A 19234-nucleotide genomic window follows, 5' to 3' on the forward strand; every position below is an offset into this window, starting at 1 on the left:
AGTGTATTGTTTATCCTGCATGTGTTTGTATTTTTTACAGATCTTTTCCTGTAAATGATATCTAGTCTCATGGCGTTGTGGTCGGAAAAGATACTTGATACAATTTCAATTTTCTTATATTTACCAAGGCTTGATTTGTGACCCAAGATATGATCTGTCCTGGAGAATGTTCCATGAGCACTTGAGAAAAATGTGTATTCTGTTGTTTTTGGATGGAGTGTCCTATAAATATCAATTAAGTCCGTCTTGTTTAATGTATCATTCAAAGCTTTTGTTTCCTTATTTATTTTCATTTTGGATGATCTGTCCATTGGTGAAAGTGGGGTGTTAAAGTCCCCTACTATGAATGTGTTAATGTCGATTTCCCCTTTTATGGCTGTTAGTATTTGCCTTATGTACTGAGGTGCTCCTATGTTGGGTGCATAAATACTTACAGTTGTTATATCTTCTTCTTGGATCAATCCCTTGATCATTATGTAGTGTCCTTCTTTGTCTCTTCTAATAGTCTTTATTTTAAAGCCTATTTTGTCTGATATGAGAATTGCTACTCCAGTTTTCTTTTGCTTTCCATTTGCATGGAATATTTTTCCAACCCCTTACTTTCAGTCTGTATGTGTCTCTAGGTCTGAAGTGGGTCTCTTGTAGACAGCATATATAAGGGTCTTGGTTTTTATCCATTCAGCCAATCTGTGTCTTTTGGTGGGAGCATTTAGTCCATTTACATTTAAGGTAATTATCGATATGTATGTTCCTCTTCCCATTTTCTTAATTGTTTTGGGTTCGTTATTATAGGTCATTTCCTTCTCTTGTGTTTCTTGTCTAGAGAAGTTCCTTTAGCATTTGTTGTAAAGCTGGTTTGGTGGTGCTGAACTCTCTTAGCTTTTGCTTGTCTGTAAAGGTTTTAATTTCTCCATCAAATCTGAATGACATCCTTGCTGGGTAGAGTAATCTTGGTTGCAGGTTTTTCTCCTTCATCACTTTCAGTATGTCCTGCCATTCTCTTCTGGCTTGCAGGGTTTCTGCTGAGAGTTCAGCTGTTAACCTTATGGGGATTCCCTTGTGTGTTATTTTTCCCTTGCTGTTTTTAATATGCTTTTTTTGTATTTAATTTTTGACAGTTTGATTAATATGTGTCTTGGCATATTTCTCCTTGGATTTATCCTGTATGGGACTCTCTGTGCTTCCTTGACTTGATTAACTATTTCCTTTGCCATATTAGGGAAGTTTTCAACTATAATCTCCATAATATTATAATCTATAATATTTTCTCAGTCCCTTTCTTTTTCTCTTCTTCTTATGGAACCCCTATAATCCGAATGTTGGTGCGTTTAATGTTGTCCCAGAGGTCTCTGAGACTGTCCTCAGCTCTTTTCATTCTTTTATCTTTATTCTGCTATGCAGTAGTTATTTCCACTATTTTATCTTCCAGGTCACTTATCCGTTCTTCTGCCTCAGTTATTCTGCTATTGATCCCATCTAGAGTACTTTTAATTTCGTTTATTGTGTTGTTTATCGTTGCTTGTTTCATCTTTATTTCTTCTAGGTCCTTGTTAAATGTTTCTTGCATTTTGTCTATTCTATTTCCAAAATTTTGGATCATCCTAACTATCATTATTCTGAATTCTTTTTCAGGTAGACTGCCTATTTCCTCTTCATTTGTTAGGTCTGGTGCATTTTTATGTTGCTCCTTCATCTGCTGTGTGTTTTTCTGTCTTCTCATTTTGCTTATCTTACTGTGTTTGGGGTCTCCTTTTTGCAGGCTGCAGGTTCGTAGTTCCCGTTGTTTTTGATGTCTGTCTCCAGTGGCTAAGGTTGGTTCAGTGGGTTGTGTAGGCTTCCTGGTGGAGGGGACTAGTGCCTGTGTTCTGGTGGATGAGGCTGGATCTTGTCTCTCTAGTTGGCAGGTCCACGTCTGGTGTTGTGTTTTGGGGTGTCTGTGGCCTTATTATGATTTTAGGCAGCCTTCCTGCTAATGGGTGGGGTTGTGTTCCTGTTTTGCTAGTTGTTTCGCATAGGGTGTCCAGCACTGTAGCTTGCTGGTCGTTGAGTGAAGCTGGGTGCTGGTGTTGAGATGGAGATCTCTGGGAGATTTTCGCCATTTGATATTATGTGGAGCTGGGAGGTCTCTTGTGGACCAGTGTCCTGAAGTTGGCTTTCCCACCTCAGAGGCACAGCACTGCCTCCTGGCTGCAGCACCAAGAGCCTTTCATCCACACTGCTCAGAATAAGAGGGAGAAAAAGTAGAGAGAATTAGTAGAACTATGAAGAAAGAAAGAAAGAAAGGAGGGAAGGAAGGAATGAAGAAAGAAAGAAGAAAAGGAAAGAAGGCAAGAAGGAAAGAAAGGATGGAGGGAGGGAGGAAGGAAGGAAGGAGGGAAAGAAGGAAAAATGACAAAGAAAGAAGATACAGTAAAATAAAAGTATAATAAAGTTTTTGAATTAAATATAATTATTTAGGAAAAAAAAGGGGACGGATAAAACCTTAGGACAAATGTTGGAAGCAAAGCTATACAGACAAAATCTTACACAGAAGCATACACATACACCCTCATAAAAAGAGGTAAAGGGGAAAAAATCATAAATCTTGCTCTCAAAGTCCACCTCCTTAATTTGGGATGATTCGTTGTCTAAAGGAGGAAAGGAAGGAAGCAAGGGAGGGATGATTCGTTGTCTATTCATGTATTCCACAGATGCAGGGCACATCAAGTTGATTGTGGAGCTTTAATCCGCTGTTTCTGGTGTATCTGTGGGGAGGGAGGGAGGGAAGGAAGGAAGAAAGAAAGAAGGTAAAGTATAATAAAGTTGTTAAAATGAATTATTAAGAAAAAAAATTTTAAAAAAAACAATGGACGGATAGAACCCTAGGACAAATGGTGGAAGCAAAGCTATACAGACAAGATCTCACACAGAAGCATACACATACACATTCACAAAAAGAGGAAAAGGGGAAAAAATCATAGATCTTGCTCTCGAAGTCCACCTCCTCAATTTAGGATGATTCGTTGTCTATTTCATGTATTCCACAGATGCAGGGCACATCAAGTTGATTGTGGAGCTTTAATCCGCTGTTTCTGAGGCTGCTGGGAGTGATTTCCCTTTGTCTTCTTTGTTCTCACAGCTCACAGGGGCTCAGCTTTGGATTTGGCCCCGCCTCTGCGTGTAGGTCGCTGGAGGGCGTCTGTTTTTTGCTCAGACAGGACGGGGTTAAAGGAGCCGCTGATTCGGGGGCTCTGGCTCACGCAGGCGGTGGGGGGAGGGAGGGGCACGGATGCGGGGCGAGCCTGCGGTGGCAGAGGCCGGCATGACGTTGCACCAGCCTGAGGCACGACGTGCGTTCTCCCGGGGAAGTTGTCCCTGGATCCCGGGACCCTGGCAGTGGCGGGTTGCACAGGCTCCCCGGAAGGGGGTTGTGGATAGTGACCTGTGCTCACACACAGGCTTCTTGGTGGCGGCCGCAACGGCCTTAGAGTCTTATGCCCGTCTCTGGAGTCCGCGATGATAGCCGCGGCTGGCGCCCGTCTCTGGAGCTTCTTTAAGCAGCGCTCTTAATCCCTTCTCCTCCTGCACCAGGAAACAAAGAGGGAAGAAAAAGTCTCTTGCCTCTTCGGCAGGTCCAGACTTTTCCCGGACTCCCTCCCGGTTAGTCGTGGCTCACTAACCCCCTGCAGGCAGTGTTCACGCCGCCAACCCCAGTCCTCTCGCAGCGCTCCGACCGAAACCCCTGAACCTCAGCTCCCAGCCCCACCCGCCCTGGCGGGTGAGCAGACAAGCCTGTCGGGTTGGTGAGTGCCAGTAGGCACCGATCCTCTGTGCGGGAATCTCCCCGCTTTGCCCTCCGCACCCCTGTTGCTGCGCTCTCCTCCGTGGCCCTGAAGCTTCCCTCTCCGCCACCTGCAGTCTCCGCCCGCGAAGGGGCTTCCTAATGTATGGAAACCTTTCCTCCTTCACAGCTCCCTCCCACTGGTGCAGGTCCCGTCCCTATCCTTTTTGTCTCTATTCATTCTTTTTTCTTTTGACCTACCCAGGTGCGTGGGGACTTTCTTGCCTTTTGGGAGGTCTGAGGTCTTCTGCCAGCGTTCAGTAGGTGTTCTGTAGGAGTTGTTCCACGTGTAGATGTATTTCTGGTGTATCTGTGGGGAGGAAGGTGATCTCCGCGTCTTACTCTTCCGCCATCTTCCCCTCGTCCCCCCACTGAGTTTTAATTTGTGACACTGGAGCTTGCAAATTTGCATGTTTAGTTAGCTTCCAAGTGATACTTACATACTTTAAGGTCTCAGAACCACTGAGTTTGTATGAAAATTGTGGCTAGTGGCTAGGGATGATCTAATTCATTCCTACGCAAAGTGTGGTCCACCTTGCAAATGTCCAGCATCACCTTAAGAGATGTCCCAAGTAATTCTGACGGGGGTCAGGATTTGGCCATCATCATGTTTTAAAAGCGACTCAGAGGATTTTAATCATTAGTCAAGGAGAAAACCAGTGGTTTCATCCTCTGCTGACTCATTATTGCCAACATGGGTGCAATCCGCCTTGGTAACCATCTTGGCATTTATGTGTATGCATCCAGATTCCTGTTTAAGCTTTCTTTCCTTTCATCACAGTTCATCATAGTGAGTGCACATGTGATTTTGACCATATTGATAGTATTGTGCTTCAATTTTGGAGATGGTCATGGCATTACAAATGGCTGAAATGTCCTCAAGAAATGTATCACCTTGGGATAAATGACTATCTAATTGCATATGCAAAGAGTAATAGTCTTTGAAGAGAAAGGAATTTTACAGAGGGAAGGGATTCTAATTCTCATTAAAATTGTCCACCTTCTCTGAGCCCGTTTAGTCCTGCTCAGTTCTACCACCTGAACTGATTCCTGAAGTCCCTTGCTACAAAGTCTATAGTGACTGATTTCAGGAATTGATTAACAATGGGGAACATCTAATCTGATTAAGCATCTGTGATTTAACATTTCTACCATTAGGGGACAGTATAACTCAGGAAAAAATTTGGCTGGTAATTTGTATATAAAAAACAATCATTTTTCTTATATGAAGATAAAGATTGTAAAGAATTCAGTCCAGGTATTATTGTTTTCAGTAGTGATCATCTGCATTGCCTTACTTAGTTCCCATCACAAGTAATCACATGACTCTGGAAATTAGTCATGAAATAGACAAGAGTAAGGGTTTGCAAACTTTTTCTATAAAGGACCAGATAGTAAATATTTTACATTTTGTGGGCCATATGGTCTCTGTCTCAGTTACTCAACTCTGCCATTATAGCACAAAACAGCCATACACAAGATATAAATGAATGGGCATGTCTGCATTCCTATTAAGCTTTATTTACAAAAACAGATGGCAGGGTTTGCTTTAGCTTAAGGGCTGTAGTTTGATGACCCCTGTACTAGAGGGGTAGTTTTCAAACCTGGATAATTTTCAGAAGTACGTGGGGAGCTTGTTAAAAATTTAGAGTCCTGGACCGCACATGAAATCTACTGAATCAAAATATCTGTGGATGGGGCCCAGGCATCTGAATTTGTAAAAGTTCCCACATGATTCTGAAGTAAATTCTTATTTAGCAACCATTAGACCAAAATACAGTTCCCCTTTTAGGGAACTATAAGGTCCTCCTCGGCATATTGTAATATTTTCAGTATCCGAGTAACTATCCATGGTACAAAAGATATAAACGTAGAGCTTAGGCACAGATTATCTCTGTGGGTACTTTCAAAGCACATCAATGAAGGTCTCATTCCCATATAAATGTTTGTATTAAGTGACTGGTTTGGGGGTTGTTTTGTACCACAGCACATCCCAGCCTGTCCTGACTGATAGAGGGCCATACTGAATTACTTTGAACTGGGAAGGGGAAGAGATTGAAGACATGGAAAAAGGGGAAGGAAGAATGTAGAGAGATGGTGGAATGTTGTATAGTACTTCCCCAAAATGTCCTTAACTTCCACTCTCACAAAAAACTTGCTGTGATTGGATTTTTGATTTTTGATTTTTTGATTTTTTTTAATTTTAATTTTTTTTTGCAGAAATTGGTGAAGGCGAGGGGTTTAATGCCTAGGTGAGTACAAGGCTGAAACAAAGGCAACACACACAGATGCAGTGGAAGGGAAGTTGGATAAGAATATTTTAAATATGGAGTATCCATTCCTCATGAAGTATGTTCTCTAAAGATAGGGTTGCCCTGGGCCATTTTGCCTTGGACTAAGGAAATGTATGGGTATATAGAAGGCCATGCATTGAAAAGAGCTGCAGTGGGTCTTGTTAAGAATATGCTATCAAAGATATTTACTTGTGGTTCTAAAGCATACTGCACATTTTGGACATTTGTTTAATAAATAAAATAGGCCTATTTTTCTGGGGAAGAAGCAGCCTCTGAGATGCAAGAAGCCATTTATTTCTTGCTTGCTGAGGCATGTCCCTTTGTTTCTGAAGTTCAGGACTGTTCTCCCTACTCCTCCCATCCCTACTCACATTCAGCTGTAGAGTTGAATGTAACCTTAATTTCTTTTATGGAACCCCCCATTCCAAATCTGGTACCCAATGTCCACTTCAGACTGTCGTTAGTGACATCACTTCTTACCCACACTTATGACCCACATGGCAGGAAGCAGTCAAGGAGCCAGATTTAACCACCTCCTACAGAGAAGAAATGTAGTCTTCTTCACTACTCTATAGAATTGAGAAAGGATATGCCTTTTCTGACTTAAGTCAGACACTGGGGAGTCAGATGAGATCTGTTGTTGCAAGAAAGAACTATATTTTTTCGTAAGAAATATATGGATAGTATTTAGTATTTGAACCATATTTTCTCAAGAAACAATGTTAGACAAGGTGGTATTGTTTTAGCTCAGCACACAGAATACTATTTATGCTTAGTGCAGAATAAAAACCACTCAAATACCATTGTATTTTGTATTCTGTGGAACCATGCTCTCAGCATATTAACTCGGATTTTCTAGGAATACATACATCCTCAGGTTATGAAATCTTAGATATCACCCCTGTTCATGTTTGTGGCCTGTTAAACACTATGAAGAGGACACCTACAGAAGGAAATGATAAAGAGTAGCATAGAAGTAAATGAAACAGAGAATAGGAAAACAATAGAAAAGATCAACAAAACTGAGTTGTTTTTTTGAAAACATAAACATAACTGATAAAACTTTAGTTGGGCTAAGAAAAAAGGAAAGAAGACTCAAAGAAAACACAGAGGAAAAGCTCCTTGACATTGGTCTTGGCAGCAGAAGCAAAAATAAATGAGTGGGTTACATCAAGTTAAAATGCTTCTGTATAGCAACAACAAACAGAAAACAATCAATAAGATGAAAGGTGAACTATGGAATGGGAGAAAATATAAAGGGTTAATATCCAAAATATATAAAGAACTCATACAACTCAATGGCAAAAATTAATCCAATTAAAAAATGGGCAAAGGACCTGAATAGACATTTTTCTGAAGAAGACATACAAATGACCAACAGGTACACAAAAAGGTATTCAACATCACTAATCATTAGGGAAATACAAATCAAAACCTCAATGAGATACTACCTCACACCTATGAGAATTGCTATTATCAAAAAGACAAAAGATGGTTGTTGGTGAAGGTATGAAGAAAAGGGAACAATTATGCCCCACTGTTGGTGGGACTATAAATCAATACAACCATTATAGAAAACACTGGAACTTCCTCAAAAAATTAAAAATGGAACAATTATATGATCCAGCAATCCCACTTCTGGGTATATATCCAAAGGAAATTAAATCACTATCTCAAAGAGATATGTGCACCCTATATTCACTGCAGCATTATTCACAATAGCCACGACATGGGAGCAACTTAAATGTCCATTGATGGATGAATGCATAAAGAAACTGTGGTATACATACACAATGGAGTATTATTCAGCCCTAAGAAAGAAGGAAATTTTGCGATTTGCAGTAATGTGTATGAACCTGGAGGGCATTATGCTAAGTGAAATAAGCCAGACACAGAAAGACACTTTTAGATTTCACTTGTGTGTGGAATCTAAAAAAGTTGAATTCGTAGAAGCAGAGGGTAGAATAGGGATTACCAGAGGTGGGGGAGGTAGAGAAAATGGAGAGATATTGGTCAAAATATCAGTTATAAGATAAATAAGTTCTGGGGATCTAAGGTATAGCATGATGACTGTAGTTAAAATGTTGTATACTTGAAGTTTGCTAAGAGAGTAGATCTTAAATGTTCTCACCACACACACAAAAGAATGGTAACATATGAGCTGATGGTTGTGTAAACTAACCATATTGTGGTAATCACTTCACTATATATATATATATATATATAAAATTATCACTTTGTATACCTTAAATTTATGCAATGCTATTTTCAATCATATCTCAATAAAGCTGGGAAAAAATGTGAAAAAGACAGACTGGGAAAAAATGTGAAAAAGACAGACAATTTTAAGTGTCTGCAAGAACAAGGATTTGGAGCAACTGAACTTTTCTACTCTGAGGGAGTGTAAATTGACACGAGCACTTTGGAAAATTGTCACCTAATATCTCTTAAAGCTGCATATCCCAGCTATTCTGGTCCTAGGCACAAACCTTGCAGAGATGCATACATATGTTTGCCAAAAGACATGTACCAGAATGTGAAAAGTAGTATCATAACTATCCAAGTTCTCATCAACAGTAAAGTGGATGAATATGTGGTGGTATAGTCACAGAGGAATACTATACAATAATGAAAATGAATAAATTACTTCAACAGGCAACAGCATAATTACATTTCACAAATGTAGAGTGAAATAAGCAGACACAAAAGAGTTCATGTTTCATGATGTCATTTCATAGCATGTTCCAAAGCAGACAAAAATAATTTATGATGATAGAGGTCAGAGTAGTAGTTTCTTTGTGTGTGAGAGAGAGCCTGGGCCTTCTAGGGTGCCATACGTTCTACTCTTTGATCTGGGATGTAGTAACATGAGTTGTTCACTTTATAAAAATTAACTGAGATTTAAACTTATGATTTTTGCATTTTTCTGAATGTCTACTATATTTTAATAAAGGAAATTTATGCTTAAAATATTAAAAAGTATTGTTCACTTTTTCTTTAGAGGATTTTAGATTTTGATGCCATCTTTTTCATCTCTGTGCAGTTTTAGAGCCACAACAATATTGCTCAGAATGTTGGAGCTATGTTTTCACCATAGAACATTCTCCAGCATTCATCCTTTCCAGTTAATCCCTGAGATTTTCCGAAGCTTTGGTGTAGTGGAAGGGAAAAAAAGGAGGCACTGAAACATATCAGGGTTTTAATCTCAGCTCTGCTATTTTCTAGCAATGTGATTTTTGGCAAGTCAGTTTACCTTTGCCTTTTTCCTGCAAGTCTTTTTTTTTTTCCTTAATAGTAAAATGGAGTTGTCAATAGGTGTGTCATAGACCGGCTATAAGAATTATATTTGATATCACAGGGTGACTGAGCTTTATTTCACATGATCCCTTCTCAGTCGATGGTAGCCTCCTTGTTCCCTCACCTCCCACCCCACCCTACCCACTTGCATCTGGGAACTAAATAGAACCAATTTCCTGAATAAGTTAAAAGGTGAAGTTCAGATGGAAGTAGGTCTGACATTATACACATCATTAATAAAAGTCAATGAACATATAGCTGTCACTTCCATGTAGTTCACTTATAGGGAAACCTCACCTATGGGAAATTCCACCCAAAAGCCATAAATGGAAAAGGAGAAAAGTGGTGTCTGTAAAAGTCCTTGCACTTTCCGTGGCCAACATTCACCTAATTCACAGGAGAGGATCTGAGGTTGCCATGAAGGTCCTATGAACTATTATGTTAGATATTGGCTCCCAAATTTACAGTGGATTACAGGGCAGGAACACTGCAGCAGTGAAAACAGGAGCTGTGGTCTGAAATCAAGGAGGAAGCAGGGAAACTGTAAAACTTAGGAGAACTTTGTTTTTAAAGGGGGTAGTGTAGAATTTTTTAAAAAGGAGTTTAGCATTCCTGTTGTCCCTTTGAACATTGTAAGATAGTATAATAATTTATGTCAATAATAATTATTCCTTAATTGTCAATAAAAGTATATATTTTGTTATTTTTAGTTGTTTTAAGTATATTGGAAAGTATGTAATACTTTTTTAATTTCCATTTTTTAAAAAGTAGGTAATATGTAATATGTAAGTAGTTAATATATTTCCTTATAAAAGATGTTGGTGGCCCTTCATCAAGAAATTTAAGTCATCTTGAAATTTCAGTTTATAGAATAACTGTGGATGTCAGTTACTTCCACTCATGCCTCTGTGTGTGCATGTGTGTGTACATACACACATATAATTAATTCTTTTAAAAGATTTTTCTATAGGGCTTCCCTGGTGGCGCGGTGGTTGAGAGTCCGCCTGCCGATGCAGGGGACTTGGGTTCGTGCTCCTGTCCGGGAGTATCCCACGTGCCGCGGAGCGGCTGGGCCCGTGAGCCATGGCCACTGGGCCTGCGTGTCCGGAGCCTGTGTTCCGCAACGGGAGAGACCACAAGAGTGAGAGGCCCACGTACCGCAAAAATAAAAGATTTTGCTATAAAGATAATATATTCATGTAAAAATATCCTCTTTGAACTCTACATTGGGAGATTTACCCAGTTACTAAAAGAATAAAAATTCTTAATTCTAATATGGTTTCACAGAACATTGCTGCCGTGAGATCTCAGAGGATACACATCTATCAAATACTATTTCCTTGGATTATGAACAAACATCCTTTGAGTAAATTATATCCTTCTTTACCTTAAGAAATAAAATATCAGGCATCTCATCATCTCCTAAAAAGTAATTTTTGTCACTGTTTTCTCCACATTAAATTATCTTGAATGTTTCAACTTCTTAGAGTAAATTGGCTTCCCCAGAACTACCTATGTTTTTGAAATTACTTTTCTTTCCTTAGAAGTAATTTCTATATATGATTGAACTCTGTGGCAAAGTTCCTGTCCTGGGTAATTTTTCGTTAGTAACTTCATGGACTTAAATGCAATACTTACAGAAGCCACATATAAATTGACAACATTTATTGTCAATACTCATGACTTAATTTTTAATTTTTTTCCTCTTCTTTTAAAAAGTTTTTTCCTCAAAATAAATCAAAGACTTAGATCCAACAGATTCTGGAGTTCTACTTCCATTTAAAAGGAAAAAAATTATATCTTACCTTCATTTAGATTCAAGTATTTAAAAATATTATTCCATCTCAGTATTTGCTTGCTAGTTACACATTTATGTATTAATCTTTTCATGGTTGCTATAAACATTTCAACATGTGTCCGTGGTTTATTAGAGTTTATTATGAATTAGAACTTTTAGCATTTCTCATATAATGCAAGAATTTAAAAACTTAAACTCTATATACTCTCCTTAACTTTTGTGCTTTTGTTGTCAGGCATTTTATTCACATATATATTTAAAATCCTATAAGACGCAATTCTTTTTATATAGTTGATGCTTATTCATATTTATGCCCTTTTTACCCTTTCTGTTGCTCTTCATTCCTTACTGCATTCTCCTGCTTCCATCTGGGTCACTTGAAAATTCCCTTAGTAATCTTCTTTTAGGAAAAGTCTGCTGGTGACAAACACTCTCCATTTCTGTTTGTGTTAAAACATCTTTATTTCACTTTCTTTTTTGAAGGATGTTTTTGCTGAATATAGAATTCTAGACTGGCAGGTTTGTTTAATTTTAAATGTGTCATTCCACTGATTTCTAGCTTTCATTACTATGTTTCACATTCAGCTATAAGTCTTATTACTGAGACCTTGAAGATAGTGTCCCTCCTACCACTGCCTTGCGTGCCTGCTTTTTGATCCTCTCTTTATCTTTCATTTTCAGCAGTTTGACTATGATTTTTGCATCCTGGTTGGGATTTTAGTTTCTTGAGCTGAAGGCTTGATATCTTAGGTTGATAATTTTTACAAATCCTAGCAAATCTCTTTGACTCAAATAATGTTTTTGCCCAAATCTCTCTCTTCCTATTCTGGTTCTTTGATTAAATGTGTGTTTGACATTTTCACTTTACCTTATATGTCTCCTATCTGTTTTCTACATTTTCTATTATTTTATTCTCATACTTCAGTCTGGATGTTTTATACTAACTATCTTTAATTTCACTAATCCTCACTTATACTGACTTTAATCTGCCTTTGGAATCATCTATTTGATTCTCATATTTATTCATTTAGCTATATTTTCTTATTTATACTAGAATTTTTTTTTTTTTTTTCTGTATGCGGGCCTCTCACTGTTGTGGCCTCTCCCATTGCGGAGCACAGGCTCCGGAAACGCAGGCTCAGCAGCCATGGCTCATGTGCCCAGCCGCTTCGCGGCATGTGGGATCTTCCCGGAACGGGGCACGAACCCGTGTCCCCTGCATCGGCAGGCGGACTCTCAACCACTGCGCCACCAGGGAAGCCCTATACTAGAATTTTAGGTTAATTCCTTGAAAAGAGTTCAGTCCTTTCATAAAATTCTCCATATTGTCATCTATTTTCTTTTTTAGTTATTCTATTTTTTAATTTTTATTTTTTGTATATTTTTAATTGAAGTATAGTTGATTTACAATGTTGTGTTAATTTCTGCTGTACAGCAGAGTGACTCAGTTATACACACATACACACACATACACATACATTCTTTTCTATATTCTTTTCCATTATGGTTTATCACAGGATATTGAATATAGTTCCCTGTGCTATATGGTAGGACCTTGTTGTTTATCCATTCTATATATAATAGTTTGCATCTGCTAACCCCTAACTCCCAATCCATCCCTTCCCTGCCTTCCCTCCCCCATGTCAACACAAGTCTGTTCTCTAGGCCTGTGAGTCTGTTTCTGTTTCATAGATAAATTCTTTTGTGTCATATTTTAGATTCCACATATAAGTGATATCATATGGTATTTGTCTTTCTCTTTCTGACTTACTTAGTATGATAATCTCTAGGTCCATCCATGTTGTTGCAAATGGCATTATTTCACTCTTTTTCATAGCTGAGTAACATTCCATTGTGTATATGTACCACATCTTCTTTTTCCATTCATCTGTCGGTGGACATTTAGGTTGTTTACATGTCTTGGCTGTTGTAAACAGGGCTGCAGTGAGCATAGAGATGCATGTGTCTCTTTGAATTATAGTTTTGTCTGGATATATGCCCAAGAGTGGGATTGCTGGATCATATGGTAACTCTATTTTTAGTTGTTATTTTTTAGGAACCTCCATACTGTTTTCCATAGTGACTGCACCAGCTTACATCCCACCAACAGTGTAGGAGGGTTCCCTTTTCTCCACACCCAATCCAGCATTTGTTATTTATAGGCTTTTTGATGATGGCCATTCTGACTGGTGTGAGGTGGCACCTCATTGTAGTTTTGATTTACATTTCTATAATAATTAGCAATTTTGAGCATCTTTAAAAGTGCCTCTTGGCCATCTGTATGTCTTCTTTTTTTTTTTATTAGAGTATAATTGCTCTACAATGTTGTGTTAGTTTCTGCTGTACAATGAAGTGAATCAGCTATATGTATACCTATATCCCCTCTCTCTTGGACCTCCCTCCCACCCCCCCATCCCACCCATCTAGGTTGTCACAGAGCACCGAGCTGAACTCCCTGTGCTATACAGCAGGTTTCCACTAGCCATCCATTTTACACATGGTAGTGTATCTATGTCAAACCAAATCTCCCAATTCATCCCTCCCTCCCCTTGCCCCTCTGTGTCCACATGTCCATTCTGTACATCTACATCTCTATGGAGAAATGTGTATCTAAGTCTTCTGCCCATTTATTGATTGGGTTGGTTGTTTTTTGTTATTGAGTTGTATGAGCTGTTTGTATATTTTGGAAATTAAACCCTTGTCAGTCTCATCATTTGCAAATGTTTTCTCCCAGTCTGTAATTTGTCTTTTCATTTTGTTTATGGTTTCCTTTAACTGTAAAAAAGCTTATAAGGTTGATTAGCTCCCATTTGTTTATTATTGCTTTTATTTCTATTGCCTTGGAAGACTGACCTAAGAAAGTATTGCTACAATTTATGTCAGAGAATATTTTGCCTATGTTCTCTTCTAGGAGTTTTATGGTATCCTGTCTTATATTTAAGTCTTTAAGCCATTTCAAGTTTATTTTTGTGTATGGCATGAGGATGTGTTCTAGCTTCATTGATTTATATGCATTTTCCAACTTTCCCAATACCATTTGCTAAAGAGAATTTTTCTCCATTGTATATTCTTGCCTCCTTTGTCAAAGATTAATTGACAGTAGGTGCGTGGGTTTATTTAAGCACTCTCTATTCTGTTCCATTGATCCACATGTCTGTTTCTGTGCCAATACCATGCTGTTTTGATTACTGTAGCTTTGTAGTATTGTCTGAATCTGGGAGGATTATGCCTCCTGCTTTGTTGTTTTCCCTCAGGATTGCTTTGACAATTCTGGGTCTTTATGGTTCCATATAAATTTTAGAATTATTTGTTCTAGTTCTGTGAAAAATGTCCTGGGTAATTTGATAGGGATTGCATTAAATCTGTAGATTGCTTTGGGTAATATGGCCATTTTAACAATATTAATTCTTCCAATCCAAGAGCATGAGATATCTTTCCATTTCTTTGGATCACCTTCAGTTTTCTTAATTAATATTTTATAGTTCTCAGCATATAAATCTTTCACCTCCTTGGTCAGGTTTATTCCTACATATTTTTTTTTCTGGATGCAATTTTTAAAGGGATTGTTTTACTGTATAGAACAGGGAACTCTACTCAATGCTCTATATGGGAATAGATTCTTAAAAAGAGTAGATATATGTATATATATAACTGATTCACTTTGCTGTACAGCAGAAACTAACACAATGTTTTAAATCAACTCTACTCCAATAAAAATTAATTAAAAATATGATAAATGGTATAGAATTTTTTAAAAAGGACTTTTTTTACATTCCTTTTCTGATATTTCATTGTTAGTGTAGAGAAATGCAACCAATTTCTGTATGTTAATCTTGTATCCTGCTACTTTGCTGAATTCTTTTATCAGTTCTAGTAGTTTTTGTGTGGAGTCTTTAGGATTTTCTATATATCAGGTCATCTGCACATAATGACACATTTACCTCTTCCCTTCCAATTTGGACACCTTTTATTTCTTTGTCTTGTCTGATTGCTGTGGCTAGGACTCCAATACTATGTTGAATAGAAGTGGTGAGACTGGGCATCCTTGTCTTGTTCCAGATTTTAGCGGGAAGGCTTTCAGCTTTTCACCATTGAGTATTATACTGGCTGTGGGTGTCACCTATTTTCTTGAATGTATCTTCCAGAAATCTCACTAGACCAAAGATTGCAGTAGAAAACAAATCTGCTGAAAGATGACTGCTGCACTGGCCTATTGAATCTTATCTCTACAGGAAGGAAAAATAAACACAAGATATAAAGGTTAAAAGTCATGAGAATTGGCTTCCCTGGTGGCGCAGTGGTTGAGAGTCCGCCTGCCGATGCAGGGGACACGGGTTCGTGCCCCGGTCTGGGAGGATCCCACATGCCGCGGAGCGGCTGGGCCCGTGAGCCATGGCCGCTGAGCCTGCGCGTCCGGAGCCTGTCCTCCGCAACGGGAGAGGCCACAACGGTGAGAGGCCCGCGTAACGCATAAAAAAAAAAAAAAAAAAAAAAAAAAAAAAAAGTCATGAGAATTATATGTAGCAAAAGAGAGGGTGATCTGCATTGATGACATAAAATGGTGATAGAATTTAAATACTGAATAGGACTTTGGTGATAATGTCAGGTAAGCCCACCATAGTGCCTTGCACCTAATGAACATTCGATAAGTCTATATTATGAGTGCATTCTCTAGATGAGTGAATCAAGCCCAGAAGATGACCTACCCAAGAAACACAATACAAACATACCTAAGATGGAGCTCAACTCAGGAGAATGTCACACAAAGTTGTCATCTCTACAAAGTATCTTCCATTGACACGTCATTTTCCTTTGTTTATTAGACTTTTTATTATAAAAACTGTAAAACATATACAAAGTAAATAGAATGATTTACACAAAGTAGAATACTGAATCCTTATGTACATATCAACAAAGTTCAAAATTGTTCAACATTCTAATTATTATTTCATGTAATTATTGTTTCATCTATTCCTTTATCCACTCTCCAACCCTCAACTTATAATTTTTTTGAGGTAGAATTTATGAACATTGAAAAGACAAATCATAACTGTGCAATGTTGGCATGTGGATCTACTCATGTAACTGTTCTCTTATGGACTGAATTATGTCCCCTAAAGTTCATAATTTTAAGTGCTATCCCCTACTGTGCCTGTATTTGGAGATAGGGCATATAATAAGGTTAAGTGAGGTCATTAGGATGGGTCCTTAATCTGATAGGACTGCTGTCCTTATAAGAAGAGGAAGAGACACCAGAGATCTCTCTCTGCACCCAGAGAGGGCCACGTGAGCACACAGGGAGATAGTGGCCACCTACAAGCCAAGGGAAGGGGCTTCAGAATGAAACTAAACCTGCCAGCACCTTGATCTTGAATTTTCAGTCCCTAGAATTGTGAGAAATAAATTTCTGTTGTTTAAGCCTCCCAGTCTGTGGTGCTTTCTTATGGCAGTCCTATCAGACCAATACACATATCTTACCATGATAGAGAACATTTTAACCTACCCAGAAAACCCCTCATGTCTCTTTCCAGACTGTCCCTATTTGCTCTTCTTCTCATTCTTGAGACAACATTTTTTACTTTACCTTATATTTATTTTTTAAATTGAAGTATAGTTAATTTACAATGTTGTGTTAGTTTCAGTTGTACAGCAAAGTGATTATATATATATATATAAAATATTCTTTTTCAGATTCTTTTCCATTATATATCATTGTAAGATATTGAATATAGTTCCCTATGCTATATAGTAGGTCCTTGTAGTTTATCTATTTTATATATAGTAGTGTGTATATGTTAATCCCAAACTCCTAATTTATCTCTCCCCCCAGCTCCCGCTATCCGCTTTGGTAATCATAAGTTTGTTTTCTATGTCTGTGAGTCTATTTGTTTTGTAAGTAAGTTCATTTATATCAGTTTTTAAGATTCCACATATAAGTGATATCATATGATATTTGTCTTTCTGTCTTACTTCACTTAATATGATAATCTGTAGGTCCATCCATGTTGCTGCAAAGGGCATTATTTCACTCTTTTCTATGGCTGATTAATGTCCCATTGTGTATATATACCACACCTTCTTTATCCATTCATCTGTCAATGGAGTTTTACTTGCTTCCATTTCTTGGCTATTGTAAATAGTGCTGCCATGAACATTAGGGTGCATGTATCATTTTGAATTAGAGTTTCCTCTGAATATACACCCAGGATTGGGATTGCAGTATCACATGGTAACACCTTATATTTGTTTTACCTGTTTAAGAAATTCCTATACGTGAAATGACTCAGTATGTTGTCTTTGTGTTTCTTTTGCTCAGTATTATATCTGTGAGACTCATCGATGTTGTTGTATGAAAAGTAGTTAATTCCTTTTCATTGTTCAGTAGGATTCTGTTGCATAAACACATCACAATTTATCTGTTCCCATAGTGATGGACACTTGAGTTGACTTCAGTTTTTGGCTGTTATGATGAGAGCTGCTATTTACATTCTTGTACAAGCCTTTTTGTGGATATAAGTTTTGATTTCTTTCAGATAAATGCTTAGGAGTAGAATTGCTGGGTCAAAGAATATGTGTATGTTTAATTTCATAAGAAACTACCAAACCTTTTCCTAAAGTGATTGTATCAATTTTACATTCCAACTAGGTATATGTAAGAGTCTGGTTGCTTTGCATCCTTGCCAACATTTGGTATTTTTAGTCTTTGGTATTTTAGCCATTCTAGTGGATGTGTAGTGGGATTTTAGCTTGTATTTCCGTAATGATGAATGATGTGGAACACTTTTTTTATGTGCTTATTGGCCATTTGTATATTTTCCTTTGTGAAGTGTCTGCTGTGAGTATGCTTATTTTTAAATTATTATTATGCTGTCGTCGTTGTTGTTGTTGTTATAGTAATTCATTATATGTTCTGGATATAAGTCCTTTGTCAGACATGATTTGTGGATATTTTCTGTAAGTATGTGGCTTGCCTATTCTTTTTCTTGATGTTGTCCTTTGATGAGCACAAGTTTTAAATTTTGATGAAATCTAATTTATCAAATTTTTCTTCTATGGTTATCACTTTCTACATTCTAAGAAATCTTTGCCCACTCTCAGGTTATGAAAATATACTCATATTTTTTCTTTGAAGGGCTTTATGGTTTTATTTTTATGTTTAGGTCTATGATCTACCATAAATATTAACATACTTGAGATACACTATGTATATAGCTTTGCAATTTGTTCCCCCTCTATTTCAGCAACCTTTTCACATGTCACTGAAAGTACTTCATGAATAGTATTAGGTGCTGTATAACTTTCTATGCTATGGATGTGCCATAATTTATTTAACTATTCCTTTATTTTGGGACATTTAGGTTGTTTTCTGTTATAAATAATATTTGCAGTGAAAATGGTGGGGTTTTTGCATATATATGTGCATTTTAGATTATTTCTTTTGGGTGCATTCCTAGAATGGGAATCACTGGGCCAAAAATATGGAACATCTTTAAGACACTTAATACACATTGTATCCCCAAATTGCTTTCCAGTAAATGTGACAACTTAAATTCCCTCTAGCAGCATATGAGAATAGTGATCTCATCATATCCTCTCAATCAGTATTAGCCCTCTGTAAATATTTTTTCCTTTGGCATGTTAAAGAAGATATTTCTTATAGTGTCAATTTGTATTTCTTTTATTATTAATGAGTTTGTACTTTTTTTTTTTAATTTTTTTTGTACTTTTAAATTAGATTTATTAAACTTGTTTTCCTCATTTTTGAAAGCCAGATCATATAATATGCTCACATGTCCATGATTTATCATTAGGGATCCTACCTTTATTTCCTGTTTGTTCCACGAATTTACATATTAAAGGTATTAGTCTCGTTTCATTTTATACTCATATTATTGCCAGTTTTTGATTGTGGTTTTTGCTTATGATTTTTTATGTTGTTAGTGGTTCTAGTCAATTTTTTGTCAGTGCTATAAAGATATTTAGAAATGTATGAATTATAAAATTCCAGAGGCAGGGGGAAGGTAG

At 37.4% G+C, this 19234-nt stretch overlaps 1 long non-coding RNA gene across 1 annotated transcript in view; it reads left to right on the forward strand.

Moving 5' to 3' along the window:
• LOC116753566 overlaps positions 1-19234 on the forward strand; it is a 111710-nt gene that overhangs the window by 6454 nt on the left and 86022 nt on the right. Inside the window, exon 2 of the long non-coding RNA XR_004349763.1 lies at positions 6041-6072. This is a non-coding gene — a long non-coding RNA (uncharacterized LOC116753566). The remainder of the gene's footprint in view (positions 1-6040; positions 6073-19234) is intronic.

The sequence above is a fragment of the Phocoena sinus genome, chromosome 4 (genome assembly GCF_008692025.1).
Source record: "Phocoena sinus isolate mPhoSin1 chromosome 4, mPhoSin1.pri, whole genome shotgun sequence".
Taxonomy (NCBI): domain Eukaryota; kingdom Metazoa; phylum Chordata; class Mammalia; order Artiodactyla; family Phocoenidae; genus Phocoena; species Phocoena sinus.